The following is a 16,632-nucleotide window of genomic DNA, read 5'->3' as shown; positions in this document are numbered from 1 at the left end:
CCAAGTCAGTGTCCTCAGTTAAGGACTCAGGGGAGTCCACGTGCCTCCTCTTGCACTTGTGCTTGCGGGGCACTTCCTCGGGGGGCTGTCCGAGGAGGTCTCGCTAGCAACATCCTGTTCCAATGGAACAACCTGGGACATTGAAGCAGGCTGTCCCTGAGGCCGGGTGATGGAAGCTTGGCCCAGCAGAGAGGGAGTGCAGGGTGGAGCCGAGACAAGGGCCGGGGGTCCGGATGCTCTCGCCAGAGCCCTCTCCACTACATCGAAGGCAGAGGGGGAACCGCTCTCCCTGGGCTCTGAGATCCGGCTCCCACTCGGATCCGATGAAGGGATCGGAGCCGGCGCCGAGACCATTGGATCTGAAGGACCAGCGCGCTCCGTCCTGGACGGAGCCGAAGGCACACTGAATCCCTCGGATCCGAAGCTCGGGCCACAGCTCAGAGGTCGGATCCAACAGACTCAAGAGCAGGGTCAGATCCGAAGTACCAAGTACTGTCGGTGCCGACCCACCCCCGGCTCCAAATGCTCCGAACCCTGGTAGCGGATCGGAGAAGGAGTAATTGGAGCAAAAAAGCGTGTCGAGCTCCCCCCCAATGGGGGGGAGGCAAGAGCACTCCCATCTGCAGCTGGGCCTGGATGAATCTTCGCATCATCCGGTCCAAGTCCGCATCTGACATGCTGAAAGTTGATCTCGACGAGACCACTGAGGCAGGCCTGGAATGCCACCTCGATGGAGATCGGGCCTCATCCTCCTCGGGCCCTGGGGAGAAGCAAGGAGATCGGAGCCGAGGAGGAGGAGACCTAGAAGCAGTGGAGGAAGAAGCCCACTTAGCTGGCGGGGCCGAAGCGGAGACCTCGGCCCGCTGTTTGTGGTGCTTTTCCCTCCGTTTCTCCCTCCTAGCCTCCCTGTCCTCCGGCGCTTTAGCGGGAGTTTGAGTCCCGGCCGAAGGAAGGGTGCAGGAGTGGCAATGACCACAGCCTGTGGTAGTGCCATGGGAGCAGCGGAGGCCGGAGCCGAGTCTGGGGGCAAAAGTCCCGCCAGGACCAGCTTCGACCTCCGCTCTTTCAGTGCCCTGGGGTTGAACGCTGCACAAATTGTACAGCCTGAGGTGAGGTGTTCAACCCCAAGGCACCGAACGCGAGTGTGGCCCTCAGCCAGGGAGAGCTTATGGCCACACTCGGTACATTTAGAAAAAATAGCTTTTAGGGCCTCAGCCATACTTTAAAGAAAAAAAGATTGCTACACAAACACACAGGCCCCAAAAACACAAACACACACACACTCACCAATGACCAGTGAAGGGAGGGAAAACTATGTAAAAAAAATAAAAATTACAGGGAACCTGACTCTTACACACTTTTTTAAATTTAACTGTTGAGAAAAGTTGACTAAAAAACAGATTTAACTGACGATTTTGCTAGAGCTCAAAGGAATCCAGCCATCCACAAGCTCGGCAAACTAGATCTGAGGTCATGGGGGGTTGGTAGGGGATTATGGGTGAGGGGAGGAGCTAGGAGCTCGGATCCATTAGCTATGAAACAAATTGCCGGCTCGGATCCGATATCGGATCCAAGACCTACAGATTGCTGACAAATGAAGTCCCTACTTCAGATCAAACATTATACTTCATACATAATACACTGCTATATATCATATAAACTAAGCAACATTACATAAATTATTCAATTCCTGCCTTTTTTTTAAAGAAACATCTTTATTAAACCATCACTTACTACACAGTCAATCATACCTTTATATAAATGAAAACAAACCACACTGACACAATCCTAGTTGCAAGTATTTTACATCACAAACTATAATGACACACTCCCAGTTGCAAACATTATACATCACTTATAATCTACCCAATCTTTTTCAATCAAACATTACATTTAAGTCTTGCCGCTTTTTAAACCTCATTCCTCCCCTGTGTATGTATTGTTCCCACAATTCCCATTTTTTCTATATTCTTTGATCCTAACCTTTTCTAAAGATCTCGATTTCAGCTGATTTATTTCTTTTACTGTATTCAATACTTCTAGTACAGTTGGTTTAGATTTTGATTTCCATTTTCTAGTAACTGCTTTTTTGGCAGCCATGATAATTAAGACACAGCAAGGCTTTACCATGTCTAGGCCGTTCTGATTCTGTATCGTAGCTAAGAAAAATCATCTCCATCGTCAGACCAATATGACCAACCTCAACTACCACCATGTTAAGCAAGATCAAAATACCACAGTTCTATCTAAATAAGTACCAGCAAGATTTTGACACCATAGTTTTTGTCTCTATCCATCACAATATTTCTGAAATTCAGACAAATCAAATCTGTGACAGTAGACTTATTAGACTGCAGAGAATATAATGTGTGTATTATGAGCTCTCCCTCCTACATCTTAAACTCTATTTGTTGCGAAAGCTCTTGCTTTACCTCCAATTAAGTTAAAGTGGGGCAGACGCATCTAAGCAGCTGTTTACATGTGCAGAGAATTTGGTGATAAAATATTCTGCACAAGTAGTGAGGTCATCAGACTGGAAGGTGATTTTGAATTTAGACAAGTCACTACTCAGTTTTAGTAAATTAGCATTAGCATAATCTCTAAATGCTGAGGTACTGGAAGATGCTTCTGGTGAATGACACAGACTTGTGGTCTAATTTGACCAGGGAAAAAGCGGCAAATGGAGGAGAGCAAAGGGGTCCCATATTCACAAAAACCAAGTCCAGGATTTAATCTCCCCTGCTTGGGCTTCTTACCAACAAGTCCACATATGTACTGATGAAGTTCAGAAATGTCTAGCCACACTTGCCTCAGTATATATAATTCTACCAGTTAATGAAGGAGTAACTGAAGACTCTTAGGAGACTGGTGTCTGGCTTAATGCATAGAGACTAGCTAAGTAAAAGGCTGAGCAGGACATATAGGGGGTCTACAGTTACCTATGACATAAGGGGTTTTGGTAATAGCAAATTGGATGTGGAGGAATCTCAGGTCGATCTTGTCTAATAAAAAAAAAAAAAAAATTCACCTCCAGATTTAAGAAATGGGAACCTTGCGCCTCCTTTAATGCCTTCCTCTAATGAGATGGGCCTGAATGTGTGGTAGGCATTGAAACTCTGCACGGATGGACTGCGCTCTTTTGTCTTGAGAGAGGTCGCCATAACAATGTTTACATCAATGTTTTCCATTGTATAGGGGGCTTGTAGAGAGTTTTTTTTTTTTTTTTTTTTTTTTTTTTTTAAGACTCTGTTTTAGGATTCTGTTTTATGTTGGAAGCTTTAGAAGACTGATGTTGCCTTAAAAAGGTACTACGGTGCTAGAAACAAGGATTTAGCCAATATACAAAAGCCTTGGGGGATAAGGCAGGCCATCCCTGGCTTAACAGTTAGAACTGTCTACCATCTCCTACCAAGCAAGTACATACTCAACCCCTTTGAATGACACCAGAAGCTAAGCCAAATGCAGAAATCAATTATCTTTTGTTCGTATTGCAACATTATTCTTTGGAATGGTTGAATGGCTGCTCAAGGTTAGCTTCACACCTGCCTCAGACACATTCTGAGAGCTCTAAGTCTCTCTTCATATGGTCCAGCGAGGTATGCCTCAATAATTTACACTCGTGCCCTAGGACTGAGTCATGTGTGTACTTATGTGCCAGGACCTTGAGTGCACATGTGATGTGGCGAATCCTGACACCAAACAGTTAACTAACAATGACCATCTCCTTGCAAAGGCAGATGCATACAAATACATCAGGCATGCGCAATAATGCCCTTGTAGCCTACTAATACATCAAAATGGTTATTCTCATAATAGGTGTCCAGGATGCTTTTAAAAATATCTACACCAGTGCTTGCTCTAAAAATAGGTGATCCCATGTGATATAAACTTAATCATTTTCTAAAATGCTTTGTGGCTCATGTTTCCAAGTGTTTTTCAGCTACTTAAATAATGTTTGCACAATGCCCATTGCAACAGTCTTGCCACATTATTTTGCCTTTCAGTTTACTGTCCTTCTGCCATTAGTATATCAAAACCAGTAACAAGATGTGCAACTGTTTTCCATTCTGTTTTACAAAACCTACATTTGTCTGTGCCTCCCACATGTTCAATGGGCTTTGTAAACCATCATGTATGCAAGTCCACTATCTTCGGCCACCAATATTAACCTTTCATCTTTTGGTTTAAATTCACCTTGCCCTAACCATTCTTGTGTTCGATACCGTTAAACATGAGGTTGGTTCCAGAGTTTTCAATACTTGCAACTATATGCATTTTCCACATTTCTTGCCTTCTCATCAGAGCCTTATTCTTTCTTATGTTTTTTTTTTTCTCATATTTAGTTGCTGCCTGATTTGAGGACAGGAAGAAATGGAAACAGATGATCCACTGTAGCGACCCCTAACTGGAACAGCCGAAAGATGACGATGAGTTGCTGCCTGGTTTTTATCTACTTCTGGTTTGATTTCCATTCCTGCTTGACATGGATATGCATCTGCTAAACTAAGCAGGGAAGTCCATTTTGGACTTAACTCTCATCATGCTTTAAAACTTTCACTACTTTTGGGTTTTGTGAGGTCAGCAGATAAGTATGTAGTCCTATGACTGCAGATCTATACGTGTAATCAATTTCGAGAGGGCCCATACCTCCTTCAGAAACTACAGTTGTGTACACTTACCATAAGTGTAGATGTTTGAGTGTATTCACTGTTGCAGTCATTACATTTGGGTAATCTGCTGGCAGGTTGCCCTCAGTCGGCCTGAATATCAAAGTCTTGGGTCCTACGTCGGTTGCAGTCTACTCTTCCATGACGTCAGGTCGTCAGGGGTATAAAACAGGCAGTCGATGCCATTTTCTTTCATTTTTCTTGCCCCAGATGTCAAGTGCCCCCCAAACGGGGGAGCAAAAAAAAAAAAAAAAATATATATATATATATATATATATATATATATATATTTTTTTTTTTATATATATATACACACTTTACCTTCATCTAAAAGCAAATACACCACAAAGGCTGTAGAATAAATGGGGATGGCAGGTGGGTAACCCGGACTGCAACAGTGAATACACTCTAACATCTACATTTATGGTAAGTGTACACAACTGTACTATGTTCTTCATGTTTCACTGCTGCAGTCATTACATTTGGGTAGAATCCCAAAGCTATGGATGGGAGGCTGGAACTAAATAGCATTAGGAGCGGCTATAAGGCCCAGCAGAACTAGAATGGCAAAGCCTGCACTGGACTTAAGTAGAGAGGCAAATGATAATGCTTTGTAAAAGTATGAACAGAACTCCAAGTAGCAGCTTCTAGAATGTCTTTGGTTGGCACCTGCTGATGTAGATGCAGCCCTGGTGGAATGTGACCTAATGCCCTTGGGCACCGGTTTACCATGATGCAAATAGCAGAAACAAATGCAGTGGTTTATCCAATTTGAAATAGTCTGATTTTAAATAGCCTTTCCCTTTGATCCTGCAGCAAATGCCACCAGTAGCTGCTCAGACTTTCTTAGAGATTTGGTCTTGTTTAAATAGAATCTTAACTGTGTGTGCATGTCCAAGGAATGCAGAATCCGCCCCCCCTTGTTCTGCGGATTTGGGTAAAAATTTGGCAGGTGAATAAGAGCCGCACTGGATACCACCTTAGGCATAAAGGAAGGACTGGTCCTGAGGGACACCCTGTCCGGGTAAAATGTAATAAAAGGCTCCACAGCCATGAGGACCTGTAGTTCTGAAACCCTTCTTGCTGAAGAGATTGCCAGAAGTAAAGCTGTTTTCCAGGATAAAAACTTTATATCTGCAGTAGCAGTTGGTTCAAATGGAGGCAGGGTGAGCTTTTCCAACACAAAATTGAGGTCCCATGCAGGAATAGGTGATCTTCTGGAAGGCCTTAAATTGTTGGCCCCTCTAAGATACTGTTTTAGCAAAGGATGAGAAATGATCGGTGGCTCTGTGTTGTAATAAGCAGAGATGGCAGAGGCATGGATTTTTATTGATGAAAAAGATAGGCCCTTGTCAAGCATCTCAGTCAAGTATTATAAAATCTGAGGAATATTTGGCTTTGCTGTGTCAGTTCCTTGTGCTTATTTCCAAGCACAGAATATATTCCATTTATCAGCATAAGATTTTCTAGTACTAGGCCTTCGGGCTTCCAAAATGACATCCATCACAGATTTACTGAGAGGTGTTTGAATAACTACATGATCAGCCATGCTGCCAGGTTCAGAGTTTGGAGCTGATTGTGCAGGATTTGATTGTTCTGCTGAGACAGTAGATGAGGTATTTGAGGCAAGTACCAAGGAGGGAGTTGAGACATATTCCCTAGGATTGGGTACCAGTCCTGGCGAGGCCAGTCCGGGGCCAATTAGAATCATTTTCGGTTTTTCTTGTCTGACCTTTAGTAGGACCTTGGGAAGAGGCAGAGGAGTAAAGGCGTAGACTGATACGTTTTTCCAACTGAAGGATAGGACATCCACTTTCCATGCTTGTCTGTGACAATTCCTTGTGCAGAATTTGTCCATTTGATAATTCTGGGGAGAGACAAATAGATCTATGTCCGGGCTCCCCCATGTCTTTGTTATCATGCTGAAGACTGGTGGATCCAGTTTCCACTTGTGAGGGTCCATAAGGTTTCTGCTTAGGTCGTCTGCCAGAGTATTTTGTTTTCCTGGCAGGAAATGAGCTTGAAGATGTACTTGGTAAGTCAAGGCTGTGTCCCACAATGCCATGGCTAGTCTGCAAAGGGGGTAGGAGCATGTACCCCCCTGCTTGTTTATGTACCACATACCTGTGGTGTTGTCCATCTTTATCAGTCGTTGTCCTGGATGGACTAAGTCCTTGAAGGCGGTCAGGGCATTCAGAACAGCTAACATCTCTTTCTGGTTGATATGCAGATGCATTTGTTTTGGGCTCCATATGCCCTGAATGCATCTCCCCGCCAGGTGGGCCCCCCAAGCATAGTCTGATGCATCTGTAGTTAGGGTTTGGGTGTCAGGGGGGTAGAGTGAAAGACCGTCCCATGTTCTGGTTACACGTCTCTGCCCACCAAAGAAACTCCTGTTGTAGGCAGGGAATGACAGGAATTGATCATTGTTTCCAGACTGTGACAATGCTGACTCCATAAACTTTTTACGTATAACTGTAGTTTCCTCATATGCAGTCTTGCATATGGAATCAGTAGAATGCAGGATGCCATGAACCCAAAAGCCTGCAGAATTTGTCTTGCAGATAACTGGGTTTTTGTTGCCATCAGTTTGAAGTAAATAGTCAGTTGCCTTTGTTTGTTTGGCATAAGGTAAGCCATCTGGGCAGTTGTATTCAAGCTTGCACCTAGGAATGTTATCTTTTGAGAGGGTACCAGTTGTGATTTCTTTTTGTTTATTGTGTACCCTAGGCATGTTAGAAGCCTTTTCACAAACGCCAGATGTTGAAGGAAAAATGTCCTTGTTTTCTGCTTGAATGAGACAGTCGTCCATGTAAGGATAGATTTGTATACGTCTTTGTCTGCAAAATACAATTACTGGTGCCAGGCACTTTGTGAAGACCCTGAGCTCAGTAGATAAGCCAAAGGGGCAGTGCAGAGAATTGATAATGCATGAAACCAGCCTTGAAGCGGAGGTATCTTGTGCACGATTCCCTTTTATTGGGATATGCAGGTATGTCTCAAGTCTAGAGTCACTAGCCAAGCGTTCTTGCCCACCATGGGGCAGAAGCTGCTGCAAAGTTATCATTTTGAATTTTGCTATGTCCAAGAATGTGTTCAAAATTGATAAATCCAGTATTGGGCGCCAGGCATGGTCTTTTCTGGGTATTAAGAGCAGTCTTGAGTAAAACCCTTGTCCTTTTTCCTGTTCTGGTACTGGCTGAATAGCCCCCATATCCATGAGGGATGTAACTTGTTTCTGTGCCTCTGACCAATGATTTTGTGGCAGATCTGGCCAACCGTTTGGAACTGGCAAAGTATGGAAATTAAATCTGTATCCTTAAGATACTATGTTTAATATCCACTTGTTCTGGGTTATTAACTGCCAATTTTGAGCATGAGTTTTCCCCCTAAGGGGGCTGCCAAAAGATAAGTGTTTGGTGATGGCAGAGGGAAGTCATTGAGGCGGTTTACTATACGGTTGCGCTTTATTTCCTCCAGATTTGGAGGTAGAGGCACCCCATTGCTTTGACCTGTAAGAATCCTGTGATTGGTATCTAGAGCCCTTTGAGCGCCTGGATTTACCCCATGAGGCTGTGTCAGACACAGGAAATTACCATTTTTTTGTAGGCCAGTGTCTACTGAATCTTGGTGGTTGCACTTGTAAAAAAGTCTTTTACAGTTTGCATAAACTTAGCTTTGTCTTCCATTTTCTTTAAAACCTCTTCTGCCTTATTACCAAACAGAGCATCATGCTGTAAAGGTGCATCCAACAATTTAGCTTTAACATGATCAGGCATATTTTGCTCCTTTAGCCAGGCATGCCGTCTAATCACAGATCCAGTAAATACGGCCCTGCAGGAGACCTCCAAGGAATCAAAACCACACTGCAAAGTATGCTTTCCAACTTGTTCTGCTGCATGCAATAATTCCTGCAATTCTTTATTTTCCACACATTCAGAAATAAACATTTTCTGTTTCAATAATCCCATAACATGCTGTTGATATTTAAGCATATTAAACTGGCAGTTTAAGGCCCCAATTGCCAAGGTGCAGACGTATAAACCTTCTTTCCCCATCTATCCAGCGCCCTGGAATCTCTATCAAAGGGGGTAGGATTCTTAGCAGTTGAGGCCTTTACACCTTTGGGACCCTGTGAGATAGTTTCAGGGTCAGCAGCAGGGTTTTTGAATAAAAATTTGTGTGTGTCAGGAACCCTGTAATATCTGTCTGGCTTACTAGGAGCCGGAGGTAAGGAATCTGGAATCATGCTTGATTCCGAAAACACATCAAACAATGTCTAATACAGGAGGTATGGCTAAAGGCCTATGCTGAGGGAGAAGGAAATCACTAAGCCTCTTTTTTGATTCTGAGAAATCTAGACTCTCCCAATGAAAATGTTCCCTCAAAGTATGCAAGGTTTCTCCAAAGGAATAATCTTCAGGAGGAGATGCAGATGGGATGGATTCCTCTGCATCTGAATCCGCATAGGGTGGTATAGAAAATTCCTGATCAGAAGAGGAATCAGAAGAAATAGAAACCTGATCTAAAGATTCATAATCAGTGTCTTGCCTAGGCTTCTTATCAGGGGGGTTGGGAACCCCTGATCAAGGTAATTAGGTCTTCAGCCATTTTGATAATTTGCTTTTTGGGCAGAGAGGCCTGAGCACGTGGCTCATGCGTCAGTTTTTTAGCCTTAGAAGCTGCTTTTGTCTTTGTTTTTGAAGCTGGCATAGGTTTTATATAGAAATATGCTGAGGCCTGAAGACACCCTCAGAAGCCGGTGCCTGCTCAACAGCTCCATACCCATCCGAGGGAGAGACATCCGCGAGTACAATACTTTGAGAATCTCACGGCATGCTGGACTCCACATGGGTCTCGGTAGAGGCCTGCGACTCAAAGTAGCGGGTATCAGGAGCTGCGAATAAGCGCCCCACTGAGTACCAGTGACTGGCTTAGGGGAAGCTTCGTCTGTTTTGGACTTCAACCGTCTGTCTCTGTCCTTTTCTTTGCATTTTCTGTGAACTCCGGTAGTCGGATTGCTATCCAACGACATTTCAGGGTAGTTAAATCGGTTTCCAAAATATTCTGAAGCAAAGATATACCAACGGTTAATAGTGCGTTGGTTAAATCTAGCACAAAACCGACAGCAAAGCACGTTATGATCTGAGCCTAGGCAAGGAATCCAGTACAAATGAAAATCCTTATGAGGTATTTGCTTCCCACAAGTAATGCAATTATTAACTTTAATTGACATCGGTATGGAGCAAGAAAAAGTCTCCCCAATGGGGTACTTAGCTTTAATTGAAAACTATTGTTCTGAAACTCGAATTCGAAAATTTCAGGAGTCGGCCGACCGGCACTTGCGAACTGCTTCTGCTTCAGGCACTGCACGGCAAGAAAGAGTAAAGAAAATGGCGTCGGCTGCCTGTTTTATAGCCCTGACGACCTGAGGTCATGGAAGAGGAGACAGCAATCGATACAGGACCCAAAACTTTGATATTCAGGCCGACTGAGGGCAACCTGCCAGCAGATTACCCAAATGCAATGACTGCAACAGTGAAACAAGAAGAACATCAGGAATATATATACACCAATTTAAGCATCCTTCCTGTCTTACTGTTCAAATGATCCAACACCTTTTGTAAGTTAGGACAAGAGCAGCAAATTGGTTTATAGGTTCATACTAGGCCATCTGCCCTAGAGCATTTATAAGCCTAGCCAGAGTGTGTTTGGCTTTCGCCACCCATTTTAAATAAATTTTGCTATGCCCCTTTTCGAGGTTAGTATACTGTGCGCCTCTAACAGTGACACAGAAGTAATACCTGGGCTAAACCTACGATCCCCCATCCACTCATCAAGATTCCTTATGAAGAGGGTCAATGAGGGACTCTGCCTAACCTGGACTGGGATTTTATTCCAGAGTGAAGGGAGCCTCTGGGTTATGAATCTGTCCCTCCAGCATGTCCTATTTATTTCAGTGCTGAGGTTCAAGTCTCTCAAGCGCGTAGCTCGATGGGATTTGGATTTTCTGAGGTGCAGCATGTCCATTAATTCCGGGTTGGACATGGCTTTATACGTCAGGCACAGATCGCCTCTGAGCAGGCGGTATGCCACTGAGTAGAGCTGGAGTTTCTTTAACCGGGCAGCATACGGCATCTGTTTGAGCCCTTTGATCCTCTTGGTGAGGTACTTTTGGGGTCTTTCCAGTTGCTGCAGGTGTCTGGTAAGGTACATCCCAAAAGAGGCATTGTACTCAATTATGGGCCTGATGATGGATGAGTACAGAGGCACGAAGACCTCCCCTGATCTAGATGTGAATCCCTTCATGATTAGGTGGGCTATATAAAATGTTTTTCTAACCACTTTGGCCACGTGGTTGTCAAATGAGATGTTGCTATCAACATGGGTCCCCAGGTCCCTAATTACTTCTTCCGTACCTATGTGGTAATTTGTGGGCACTTTGTTTTTGCCAAAGGGGATGACTATACACTTTTTGGCATTTAGCTTGAGGCCATGACTCTGGCACCAGTTGTCTGTTTCTATGAGGCCTTTTGGAGGACGCTTGTGTCAGCTGGAGAGTCGATTATGGCGCCAAGTTTGCAGTCATCTGCGAACTTGGTCAGCCACAGTCCTTCCATGTTGGCCTGTACCTCCGAGAAATATATACCGAACAAGAGAGGTCCCAGGACTGAGCCTTGTGGGACGCCACTTGTAACTGGTTTGGAGTCTGACATGGCTCCAGCAATTCTAACCATGTGGGTTCTGTCCTTGAGCTAGTTTGCAACCTATCTAGTGACATAGGGGTTTATATTTAAGCTGGTGAGCTTATCTATAATGCCCAAGTGGGGTATTGTAGCGAAGGCTTTTGCGAGGTCCAGGTAGGCTGTGTGGACCACCTTCCCCTCATCAATGGCCTTGGTGACTGTTTCAAAGAAATCGACCAGGTTTAAGAGGCAGGATCTGCCCTTAAAACCGAGCTGGGTAGGATCCAGTGTCTGTAGGTCCCCAATATCTTTATTTATGAGGTCCATGATGATCCTTTCCATAGCTTTGCAGACCAAGCTAGTCAGGCTTATGGGACGATAGTTTCCAGGATCTGCTGAGGCACCACCTTTGTGGAGAGGAACCACTGTTGCTGTACGCCACTCTTCGGGTACATACCCTGTGGTAAGGCTGAGATTGAACAGTAGTTTTATGTTTGGGTTTAGCTCTTCTTGGAGTTCATGTAGGATGCAGCCTGGGACACCGTCTGGTCCCCATTGATGCTGTTTTTTTTTGCTTTGGAGAGGGCGGCTCTTACCTGAGCATCTGAGATGTCAGGGGGGCAGCACTCTGCTGGGATAGATATTTGCCCTTTTGGTGGGGGGGGGGGGTCTGCGCTGAACCTGTCAGCTAGGATGTTGGCAATGTCTGTGGGTTTGGTGTATTTTGTGTCATTTTGGACTAATTCTGAGCATATCTGGGAATTCCCACCCAGGTTCCTAACATAACTAAAGAAAGCCTTGTGATTATCCTTGGTGTCCTGTGCAAGTTTTCTCTCAAAGCTGGCCTTATGTCTGAGTGCCCATAGTTTTTTGCTAACACTGATCAGAGATGCCTTCCCTTTTTGGGATTTTGCTCTATCATGTAGTAGCTTCCTCCTTCTATTGTATAGTTTGTTTATGGCTGGGGTCCACCAGACAGGACGTCTGCCTTTGGAGGATTGGGTCTTGGTTTTATTTGGGATTGCATGATCCATGCATTCCTGAAGGTGTTCATAGAATGTGTTTATAAAGGATTCTGCGGTCTGGGCCATATTTTCCACAGGCCCGGGGCCTTTGAAGGATTCCACCTCGGTTTTGAGGAGTGTGAAATTTGCTTTAGAGAAGTTTTTCACTGTGGTTTTCTGGGCAGGGGGTGGGGTCGGGATGTGAATATCCAGTGAGATTAGTTTATGGTCTGATCTTACCAGTGAGGGATACACTTCTGGTCTGGAGCATAGAGTCCCCATGTTGGTGATGATCAGGTCCAGTATGTTTTCCCCTCTTGTGGGAGTGGTAACAAGTTGTTCCATAGCATCTGAGTTTATAAATTCTAGGAACCTTTGAGCTAGGGTGTTGGAGCTAGAGTAATGCTCCCAGTCTATGTTTGGGTAGTTGAAGTCGCCCAATATAATGGTGTTTGGAGAGACCTTCATATTTTCCAGTGTTCTCAGGAAGGCCGAGTGGGGTTCCTGGGTTTGGGAGGGTGGTCTGTAGCAGGCTATAAACTGGAAGGCAGTTTTACCCACTGTTAGTTGCACATGGATAGTCTCTGATGTTTCGTGCTGTGCCACCAACCTGGAGGTGTGGGTATCTTTGACGAGTATTGATACTCCCCCTCCTTTTCTGGTTCGGTCCAAGTTTTGGGGCCGAAAAGCATGATATGAGGTATAACCTGGTAGTGCTGGGGTGCTCTCGGGAGCCTTGAACCAGGTTTCTGTTACTGCACAGATATCGATTTTTCTCCATGCTAAGGAGAGTTTCGAATGCATGTATCTTGAGGTTTAGACTTCTGGCATTGAGTAGCATTACTCTTAGTTTCTTATCCCTTGTGATACCTATGGAGGTGGGTTTGTCTTTTGAGCCTTGCCTAAAAAAGGCACTATGGGGGTGGCAAGAGCCTTTGCCAATATCCGAAAGCCCAGGGGTGACAGGTGCAAGCCGTCCCTAGCGAAGCATCGTGGCTTGTCGACCATGTCATCCCAGGCTGACAGGCATTGGATCCCCTTTGAATGACACCAATACTTAAGCCAATTGTTGAAATTGATCATCTTGTCTTCATATTGTGGCATCATTCTTGGTGAGGGTAAGATGCTACTCAAGGTCAGGGTCATACCGGCCTGGGATACATGCTCAGAGAGCTCCTCTAGGTCTCTTTTCATGTAGTCCAGGGAGGTACGCCTCAGGTCATTCACACCAGCATGGACAATGATGGAGTCATATTTGTACTTGCCTTGGAGTGACCTGAGTGCGTGTGTTATGTGGCGGATCCTAGCGCCCGACAGGCAGCTCACCCTGACCTTCTCCTTGTTCAGCCTGGTGAGCGGGACGTCAGTGTGTCTGACGATAGAGTCACCTATTACAAGTGTATCACGTCTGTTGTTTAGCCTTAAGGGCTGTGACTGTTCGGCACACTGGCTTTGTGAGCTATGTGTTGCACGTCTTTTGTTTTGGGGTAGCGGTTGCTTGGGTGTCTGCTTTGGAGGTCGCTGCTGCTTAGGCAGATTTTTATTTAGAGCCTCCGAGTATGTTTTTGTGTGTTTATGCATTTGGTTTGCTGTCGTGGTAGGGCTATGTGAGTCTGGAATTGTAGTGAGTGTGGTTTCCTTCTCCTCCTGACTGGTTACGCCAGTACTGAGTTGAGAGAGCTTAGCCTCCAGTTTGGCTATATGGTTGCATCTCTCACGTGTTGGAATTTGTTGGGAGGAGGAGAGGGTTGCCTGTGTACATGAGGCAGTTGTAACATTGCCTCAAGATTCCCAGATTCACCAGCTGGACCGGAGAGGAGATTGACAACTGACCTTTGGACATGCTAGAATAGTACTGGGAATTCCTTTATAATTGAAAAAAGTGCCAATGGGGAACAAGGTACTCAAGGGGAGTTTGTGAGGGTGTAGTGCTTTTAATTTTTTAGTGCTGACTTATATAATTGCTTTAGTGAGCAAGTGCCAGGTAACTTAAATGCAAAAACGACAAACAGTAACTTTCAAGTGAAACAAGGAAATAAGTACAGTAAGCAATGCAGATATCACTAGGGATCCACAGAAGCGCTGCAAAGCCGCGTTTTAGGTGGAATTAGCGTTTCAGGGAAATAACAAGCAAACAAGCATACAAACAAAGCTAGATTCAGCAGGCCTGGATCTAGTCTATGCTACAGCAAACAAGGTGTACCAATTTCAGTAAGAAACAGTTCAAATATGCAGGCACTATAAGCCTTTAACCAGAAATTCCCAGCTCAGAAGGGCAGAGTCCAGCCTCTCCTCCCACAAGAGTGCAGACCACGAACCTTCTTAATGTAAAATAACTGGCCTGAAGCCCAAGTGCTTAAACCAGAACTAATACACTTTTAGAATAACAGACACTGAGCCCTCAATCAGCAGTTCACAACTTAGAAGGATGTAAGCTACCTGTCCTGCCACCACAGTGCAGGCCACAAACCTTCCTAATGTAAAACAACTGGTCTGAAGCCCAAGTGCTTAATCCAAAAGACTTAGAATGATAGCTACACTTTAATCAAGTTACTACCAAGCAGTAATAAATACAATTGAATACTTTAAAGAATGCCTGGATTAGTGCTCAAGTTATACAAACAAAGTTAGATTCAGCAGGCCTGGATCTAGTCTATGCTACAGCAAACAAGGTGTACCAATTTCAGTAAGAAGCAGTTCAAATATGCAGGCACTATAAGCCTTTAACCAGAAATTCCCAGCTCAGAAGGGCAGAGTCCAGCCTCTCCTCCCACAAGAGTGCAGACCACGAACCCTCTTAATGTAAAATAACTGGCCTAAAGCCCAAGTGCTTAAACCAGAATTAATACACTTTTAGAATAACATACACTGAGCCCTCAATCAGCAGTTCCCAACTCAGAAGGATGTAAGCTACTTGTCCTGCCACTACAGTGCAGACCACAAACCTTCTTAATGTAAACAACTGGTCTGAAGCCTAAGTGCTTAAACTAAAAGGCTTAGAATGAGTTACACCAAGCAGTAATAAATACAACTGAGTACTTTTAAGATGACGCAAAAGCAAAATAAAGTAGGTAGAAACACAAATACAGTAAAATAACGTAACTAAGCAAAACTGTTAAAACATAAAACAGGCTCACGGAAGTCACCCAAATAGGATTTATTGTCCACAAACAAAATAAAAAAATTTTTTTTTAAAACTCAGCGAAAATGAAATGGTACTTAGCGCTTTCACCCTGTAAAACAAAAGGGCATCTTCGGAGTACTAATACAAATTTGCGTGTTCTACATTTAAATAAAAACCAGTATCCAAAATCTTCTCTGGTTGGTTATACAATTAACAAGAAACCATCAGATGTTTAAAGAAATACGTCGTTTTTAAACTTAAAAGCCTTCTTTGAATGTGCATCCATGTAATTGTATATAAAACAATATATCCACTAGTATAAAAATGTATCTAGTTTTCATTACATGTATTACCCCACTACACCTAAAATAATCAATTAACCTGTAATAACTGATAATGCTACTAACATTCATACAAATATGAAAATAAAGCATACATATAAACAGACTAAAAAATTAAACAGACTAAAAAGTTTCACCATAAATTTTGTACTATAAAAGATTAAAAATATATATAAATATAAATGTAAACAAGTATAACTGTTGTAATTGATTGTAAAAAAATATAATTAATATCTCATATTAAAAAACTAATAATTTATGTAAAAATAATTTTTGCAAAAAATCATTATTTTGATAACATATTTTGTATAACTTTTTGTTTTATTAAATGACTTGAGATTTCAGTTTTAAAATACTAGATATAGAGATGTGACCATTAACACCTGGAAATGAACCTGCATTTAATCTCAACTGCCAAATACATTCTCTGGCTTCCAATAAAATATTAAAGTCACCTCCTTTATGAGTTTCTGTGGAAATTCTATCTATGACAAAGAATATGAATCTCTTAAAATTGTGACATTTAGTGCTGTGGACATATAATGAATTCACAATTCTTTTGTTTTTAATGTCTCTATTGTGTTCCGTTATACATTCCTTTAATTTCCTTTTAATTTTGCCTACATAGAATGCTGGGCATGAAGTACATGAAGCTAAATAAACCACCATTTTTGTGTTGCAGTGTCCTGCACATCTAATGGATTTCCCATATCCATGAACCATAACATATGGTCCATCGTTTATAAACTTGCAACATTTACAAAAAACACATTTGTTCATTTTAGACATACTAAATGTCTGCTCCCTACT

This window comes from Protopterus annectens, chromosome 8.part0 (genome assembly GCF_019279795.1).
Source record: "Protopterus annectens isolate FY-2018-M chromosome 8.part0, PAN1.0, whole genome shotgun sequence".
Taxonomy (NCBI): Eukaryota; Metazoa; Chordata; order Ceratodontiformes; family Protopteridae; genus Protopterus; species Protopterus annectens.
This window is presented reverse-complemented; position numbering follows the sequence as displayed.